We start from the raw sequence: 7847 nt of genomic DNA on the forward strand, positions 1-7847 counted from the left end.
GCTGTGTCAGATGCCAGAGATAAACTAGAAGACATGCTTTGTGATATATGGGTGAAGATGTCCCTGACAGAGACTGAAGTGGATGTTTTACTGCCACAAGCAGAGCCCAAGACCAGAGTTGAATTCCTCAAGTCATGTCAAATCATACTGGAACCAAACAAAGCACACACTCTGCTCTTATTGTCACAGGGGAACAGAAATGCAACAGTTAAGGAACTAACACTATCAGAAGCAATGAAGTCAGCAGCACAGTTATATGTCAGCAGCCCAGCCTTCAGAGAGTCTGATCCGACGGTGTTACTGGGAGGTGGAATGGAGCAGGGGGACAGTTTCAATTGCAGTCATGTACAAGGATATTAGCAGAACTACAGATGAAAATTTGTTTGGGACTAATGACTAGTCTTGGACATTATAATATTCGAACAATGGATATGAATTCAGACACAACAAAATCACAGCCTCCATCTCATCCCTTCCGCCCTCCAGAGTCGGAGTGTGCCTGGATCACAGAGCAGGTATTCTGTCTTTCTACAGCGTTTCTGACACCATGACTCTCCTCCAGAATCCAGACCACATTCACTCAGCCGCTCTATGCTGGACTTGGGTTGATTATGGATCCGCAGAGTTGTGTGAACTCAAGGAGACAGGCATTATTGGGTGCATTGGCAAGATTCTGTTTTGGTTTTCAAGTAGATTTTGTCTCCATGTTTGCTGCTTGGCTGTCTTTGCTGTGGTGTTTCTGCACTGCACTGATGAACTTTCTTCTACTTTGATTTTTTGTTGAAGTAATTTTAGTTTAAGAAGGTGGCACTGTTTTCATTGTCTAGTTAGCCATTGTTTTAGCTAGAAGCTTCATTTGAACTTCAAAATGTAATAAAATGCAAGAGATAACAATGTAAATGTCACATAATGATTAAAGATACAGAAATTAATCAGTCTATGGCTTGGTTTTCTTCTGTTAAATACTGTATGTGCAGTTATAATTAAGATCTTTCATTTGTTTTCAAAAAAAAAGACTGTAATCAATAAAGTAGATTTTTTCTCCCAATAATGAATAAAATGTTTAAAGTGAGTTCATTTCAGAAATTCTAGGAGGAAAGGAAAATGTTTTGTGCACTTAATTAATAAACATGGGACTAGAAAGCAGGAAGAGCAAAAGAACAAAACAGTAGCAACTCATCCTCTAATGACAATAACTTTATTAGTTCACAGCATGAGTCAAAATAAGATCAAATGAAAAAAAAACAGCAACCACTTAACCACGCAACACTGAAAACAATCCACTGGAGACTGTTGAGAAGACCACTTTCTTTAAAGATATACACATAATAATAACAACAGCAGCAGCAACAACAACAACAACAACAACAACAACAATAATAATAATAACTGTTTCCAAAATTGTCACCCTTATCAGTAATGATCAATGGGTACAGGAATATGTCATGACTATTTAAGTTCACTGAAATACCAAATACATAAAGTAGTGGCTCTGTAGTAACCCAAACATTTGAGGCATTCAGGCATTCATAAAATTTGCTTCTGGGAAAATGTGGGAAATATTATTTCAAGTAAGGCAGTTTTCTTAGAGACTTATCAGGAGAGAAAGAGAGAGAGAGAGAGAGAGAGAGAGAGAGAGAGAGAGAGAGAGAGAAGAAGAACTGATCCATGAATCTGATTTGAATGTCCTCCATAAAATATTCCACATATAACTTAGTGTTACTGTGTGTCAAACAATAACCACTAATCTGACTACTGTTACCATAATTTATAGGAAGGAATGAGAGGCGCCCTAAAAAATCCTAACATGAAACTTGGAAAACCCAGTATGATTTCTGAGAATAAAGTATTTTTAGTTGAGGGTTAGGGTTAAATTTGATGATTTGGGGATATGTGGTAAATGTGGAGATGAGAAGTGCAGCAGAAGAAACTGTGAAAAACCCAAGTGTAATCAGTGTGGGGGGAGTCATGAGGCAAGCAGACTGTCCAAAGAGAAAGAAGGAGATGGAAATCATGAGGATCAGGTCCAAGAGAAGGCTAAGCCTGGGATAATATGTGAAAACAACATATACTACATATGCATATGCATGCATACATATGCTACATATACTGACTAGACAAACAAATTTGAAAAACAAGTATGAAAAGAAACACAAACTGTGATGGGGACAAAAGGTGTGATCTCACCCACTTTGTCATAATTGTGTTCACCTGGCAGAAATCTCAAAACCTGGACAATTAAAACCAAAACTATCTGCATGGCTAGTAGAACTGTCACTGTCAAAAAATATGTAATATACATGTAAAAATATATAATACAATCATGGAACTTGTTGAGTATTATCCCTTACATATTTAATTTTTCCCACATTCAAACAGTAGTTCAAATTTTAAATAAAAAGTGGCAGAATGACAAATTGCTACCACAAGCCATTAAGGCTAGTGAGACATGTTAGGAGATATGTCACATCAGAGGTGTATCTTAGTCAACCAAAACGTTGCTTTAAATCATAATTATTTAGAGCATGATCAGTGTCTGCTGCACCACAGGCTTACATGACATTTTCTGAATGATATTAGATAACTTGAACCAAGTCAGGTCACAAAAGCTTCTCCAAACAGATAAAACTGTGGTAGGCCCAAATACTGAGTTGGTTTCAGTGCTGTACTGTGAACAGTAAATGTTTCTTAATTTAAATGCCTAGTCATAGAGTAACCTTCGATTCATGTTGTAAACCAGGACTATAAAACTCACATGGCCAAAGTTCAAACAACTCCTTTTACGGGAATGAATCAGTGACACACTGTGAAACATAATTCTCACAGTGACCTTTAGTATCTTTACTTTGACAGCTGTTACCAAACATGGTTTCTCTGTAATATTTAGTTACGTCACACATTTTGATCGCTGGCATTCCAGTGTCCTGAACCAGAATCTGTCAGATATTGACAGGGGAGGTGTTAATGCTCTACAGAGAGACCTACGCTACAGTTTCTTGCTATCAAAGCTGTCAAAATACATCTATAGGGGTCTAAACTTTTTCTGTATGGCCACCAGAATTTATGAGCTTGTGTTTATTTTAAAAAAGTAGATTATGGGAAGGATTTTAAAAATTCAGATTAATGTATGTGAAATTTGCTGAACAATATCTAATTAATTATACCTTTTGGAGTGGGGGGATTAGAATATACATATATTTGTTTAACTTTAACACTAAACAACAAGAACAACATCAAATACAGCAAGGGGGTTTGAGACAAAAGTCATACACTCCAGTGACATCACAATGGACAAAAATATTAAACAAAAATGATGAATAAAGTACATAGATTCAGTGTTTTACAAGCTTGTTTTTGTGTACTGTTTGAAATAATTTTCAAAGACAAAAAGAATGAAGGTTTGTGATGGGAGAGCTTTATGAATATATGTTCAGGGCACAATTTGCAAAAGGAACAACTTACCCTGATCCCTGAAGAAATTAAAAGGGATAATACGGATGAATGATCCTGAAAGACACTTTCACCTTATTAATATTTGAGTTAAGTTCCAGATGTTCTTCCAGTTGAGACCAGATATTACTGTCTCAGTAAGATATTAGCCTACATATGGAGTAGAGACCAAGTCTCTCTGGAATAAAGATCAGTACAACGCTTATTGGATTTCTTTTAGAAATAACTTTGACTGACATAATAAAAATACAGAGTCCAGTGGTAATGGGAGTATTACAATCAAAATAAGCATTGTTACTAAATGTTCTATTTCCTTTTTCAAACAAGCCAGAAATTACATATCAACCATTGTTTTTATTTTTTATGATGAGGTAAATGTACCAATATTCATGTTATTTTCCATTATTTTATTCTGTATTTTCATACATGGCAATTGTTCAGACAGAGCACTGAGGTTGTGCACTTGTGTTGGCTAATTGGCAAAGCTGTTTTCAGTGTGCTTTACAACCACTGGCTCATTCAAAACTGTGTAGCCGGTAACATCCAATCACATTGGTGCAGGTGTACAGCGCGGACATTATAACCTGACAGTATCATTGTCTGCTCTGATGTTCACTGTCCTGCTATTGCTGTTTGCTGCTGCAGAGCCACCGGCGTCTGCTGCTGCCCGCTGCCCACATCCTGAGACTTGCTGGCTCAGCTGTTTGGCAGGCAGCCAGTCTGGGTTTCTGTGTTTGCTTTCAGACCAGGACCACTCTGTGAGGGCCTATTCACCAGAATTTAACTTGCCATATTTCTTGTCTGAGTTAATGCTGCAAGTCAGAAGTCGATAGTTCCAAGTCGGTATTCCTGACTTCCAATCTAAATGCGTCTCAGTGCATCTGGGAAAACATGGATGCCCACAGCAAACTGATGTTTGTATGGCAAGTCTCTGAACTTCACAAACATCCATATTCGAAATAGCACACTTTAAAAGAGATGGGAAGAGAAGGCTAGTGCCGCATGCTCACAAAGACTTCTATCAAACACAAATCAACTGAATGGAAATGACAACTACAAAGTTGCTACATAAAGTAAAAATTGATGAAAAGTTAATTCTGTTAATCTTACTGTTCACTATGTGTGCCGCCATATTGCTGTGACATCAGGGGTGTTTTTGTCGGCAAACTTGGGCTAGATGAATCGTGAGTTTCCAACTTGGAACTTTGACTTGAATGATCATTCCATTGCACTTTTACATGTCGAGTTCCGAGTACAATGAATTGCAGCATAAGTATGGTGCTAGATTGGATGGGCTGGAGGGACAATTTGCGAAACTCTGATGAGATTTGGATGCTAACCTTAACCCTACGATTAGTGTTTCGCCCAATGGTGGAAGAAGTACTCAGATCCTTTACTCAAGTCAAAATACTCCATTATGAGAAAAAGTCTTGTTTTTAAAATTCAATTTAAGCAAAAGTAAAGAAGAATTATCAGCTACATTTACTTAAAAATGACCTCTGTGAATGATATTTAAAAAAAAAAAAAAAAAAAGGGATATTAGGCCTAATGTCTGCATCAATGTGTGAGCTGCTCAAGGTGGAGCTAGATTGAACTACTTTATATACAGTTAGCTAGTTTAATCCTGCTTCTCTCCCAGCTGGCCGAAACATCGGATTGGTCCCAACTCTATTTTAATGTGCTCCCTGTTAAATCTTATCAAGCAGTATTGTGTTTTTGGGGGATTAGCAGAATCCTTGTCGCTCCTACCTAAACAGCAGAGCCTGTATAACCATTTGCTGTAAATGGTCAGTTCCTTGACATATGTGTCTCTTTTTCCTGTCACACTATCAAGAGCGTAAGTCACTTCTAATGAGACATTAATTCATATGGAGCTTTAAAATGTGTTTGTTTCTTCATCTGACTGCAAACACTGAATGCAGGCCTTACTGACAGTCTATTACAATACAGTTTCTAGTACCATAGGCATTCTGTGTATTTTAATAAGTCAGTACTGTTTGCAGGCTCTGGGTGTCACTGCAGGACTGCGTCTGTCGGCTCTTTCAGCTCTGCTCTGCTCTGACCAGTTTTTTGACTCCAGAGGAAAATCAGTGTGGAGTTCAACTGCAGGAACAGAGCATGACACCAAAACATCTGAATAGGTTTCATTGCTCAAATTTTCTCATGTATTCCTGTATCTCCACCTGACTGCACTCTAAGGGCTGTTGGTGAGGACGTTCCCCTCATGGGTTTGTAATCACACAGTCCTCTCTTCATCAATGAAGAATCTAAATTTTTTTAACCAGATTTGACATTTTTGTTTTTGTGTTCAGAGTATGTGCAGCAGGGAAAAGCCATTCTTAATTACTCTAAATATACAGTATATATCTTTTATTCATAACTTTAAATTCTGTAATCAAATCTGTAACTCAGGTAATGTCCTTACATTTCCCTCATTCTGCACTAGCTTTGGCATCTTTAATTTGTGCTTATTTATCTTATTTACATATATACAAAATAGAATCATATACAGTCATAGCTTTCAGCACAGTCTCCAATCAGTCCATTTCTGCTCTGGGAGTTTTTACTATAACATATAAAACTTCCATAATCAAAGGTATGCAGGAGAGAAAATAATTAAAAGACAACAATAAATAATACAACAACAAATCATAAATAGAATTATTAATGAGTGGATTTTGTAGAGCAGAGTGTAAGATAGACACAATAAGACGAGTGTAGGTGGCATTTTTTTAACAAGTGACAGTGAATGTCGCCCCAAAATCTATTGTATCTTTTAGGAATCAAACTGTCTTTTGTACCGCCATAATTGACATATTTATGCTTTTTATGAACATGTTTTATTGAATGTATACTGTTAGTGGAAAAGGTTTGTAAGTATGTAAGTTTTCTTCAATCAAGATAGCTGCCCCCCTAAAAATGTAGACAAAAAAGAGAGACAGTGTTGCTTTGTGCAATTCGACTTTAAACAGAAAGCAAGAAAAAGAAAGATGCGGATAATCAAAAAGGTCTGTTTGTTTTGCAGCAAAGTTGTTTTTTATTTATAACTCAGCATAGTCTTACTTAAGACTGTAGTTTTATCCACAACATGTAAAATACTACTACAATAATGTTAAAACAAGGTCGCTACAGTTGGATGTTTTGACATTAGCAGTGTCGGAACGTCAGGATATCTGCACGTCTCGAAAAGTCTTAAAGCATTGAAATGATTTTTCTTTAAAAAAAAAAAAGGGTAGAAGGTTTTAAAAAGTCTCACATTTAATTTACAAAGGTCTTGAATATTTTGTCTTGTCTGCTGTAGACAGTAACATTAGGTATTTACATTATACTGTAAGTCTCCCTTTTTAGCATTTATAAGCAGGGTACAAACAGTTAATTAATGGTTTATAATGCACCATAATGTAGTTGTTAGAAGATAGAAGTTTTTATTATTGTATTTGTCAATGACTATAACTTCTGCTGCAGGCGCCCTGAAGTGGAGGCTGGAGTTTAAACAGATAATGACAATACAGGAAAACACAGCTGCAACAATATAACATCTGCTTATAACTACATTATAGTGTGTTATAAACCATTTACTAAATGATTGTGTACTTTATTAGGAACACCTGTGCAATCTAATGCAATCCAATACAAGAGCTTTGCACCAGGCTTGTGGAACAGCCTTCCTAACCATCTGAGGGCAGCACAGACCCTAGACTCTTTAAAAAAAAGGCCTAAAACCTTATTATTCAGGAAGCCTTTTTCATCTTAACTTATTATTTTCTTTATGTTGTGTGTTGTATGTTTTTAATGTTGTAGCACTTTGAGATTCATTACGAATGAAAGTGCAGAACTAATTAAATAAATTATTATTATCTATTATAAATTCTATTTTTACGAAGCTTACACATTTTCAGTTTCTGTTGATGTAACCCCCATTAATCTATCAGGAAACAGTCAAATTGAATTGTAGGGTTAATATTGCAGTTTTCAAAATATCCCCTAGAGGGCGCTAGGCGCCTGTAGAAAGGGTCCATATTCAGCTCATAGATTGTGTATAAGGATGGACGTCATGACAGCTCCCCAAAAGTGAAGTCAAAACATCTCGATCGCCCCCTGGTGGCTGGCTGCAGTATATATCATAAGTCCCGCTCCCTTCATGTTAGTGGATGGGACATGAGACAAACTAAAAAATCAAAGTACACATCAAATAAATTTTCCTCAAAGATGGTTTCTGTCATTTCAGGTAGTTCTTATCATGCTGATGTATGTTCAAGTGCTCAATTTTCTTGTAAGTTTGTTTTTAATTAGTTATTTCACGATATAGACACGGGGTATGACGTCATAATTGACAGCGGTGACAGCCGCTCTCAAACCTCCGTCAAGCAGCGGGACGGCTAAGGGGGCGTGTTCCG

The sequence above is a fragment of the Thunnus maccoyii genome, chromosome 19 (genome assembly GCF_910596095.1).
Source record: "Thunnus maccoyii chromosome 19, fThuMac1.1, whole genome shotgun sequence".
Classification (NCBI taxonomy): Eukaryota; Metazoa; Chordata; class Actinopteri; order Scombriformes; family Scombridae; genus Thunnus; species Thunnus maccoyii.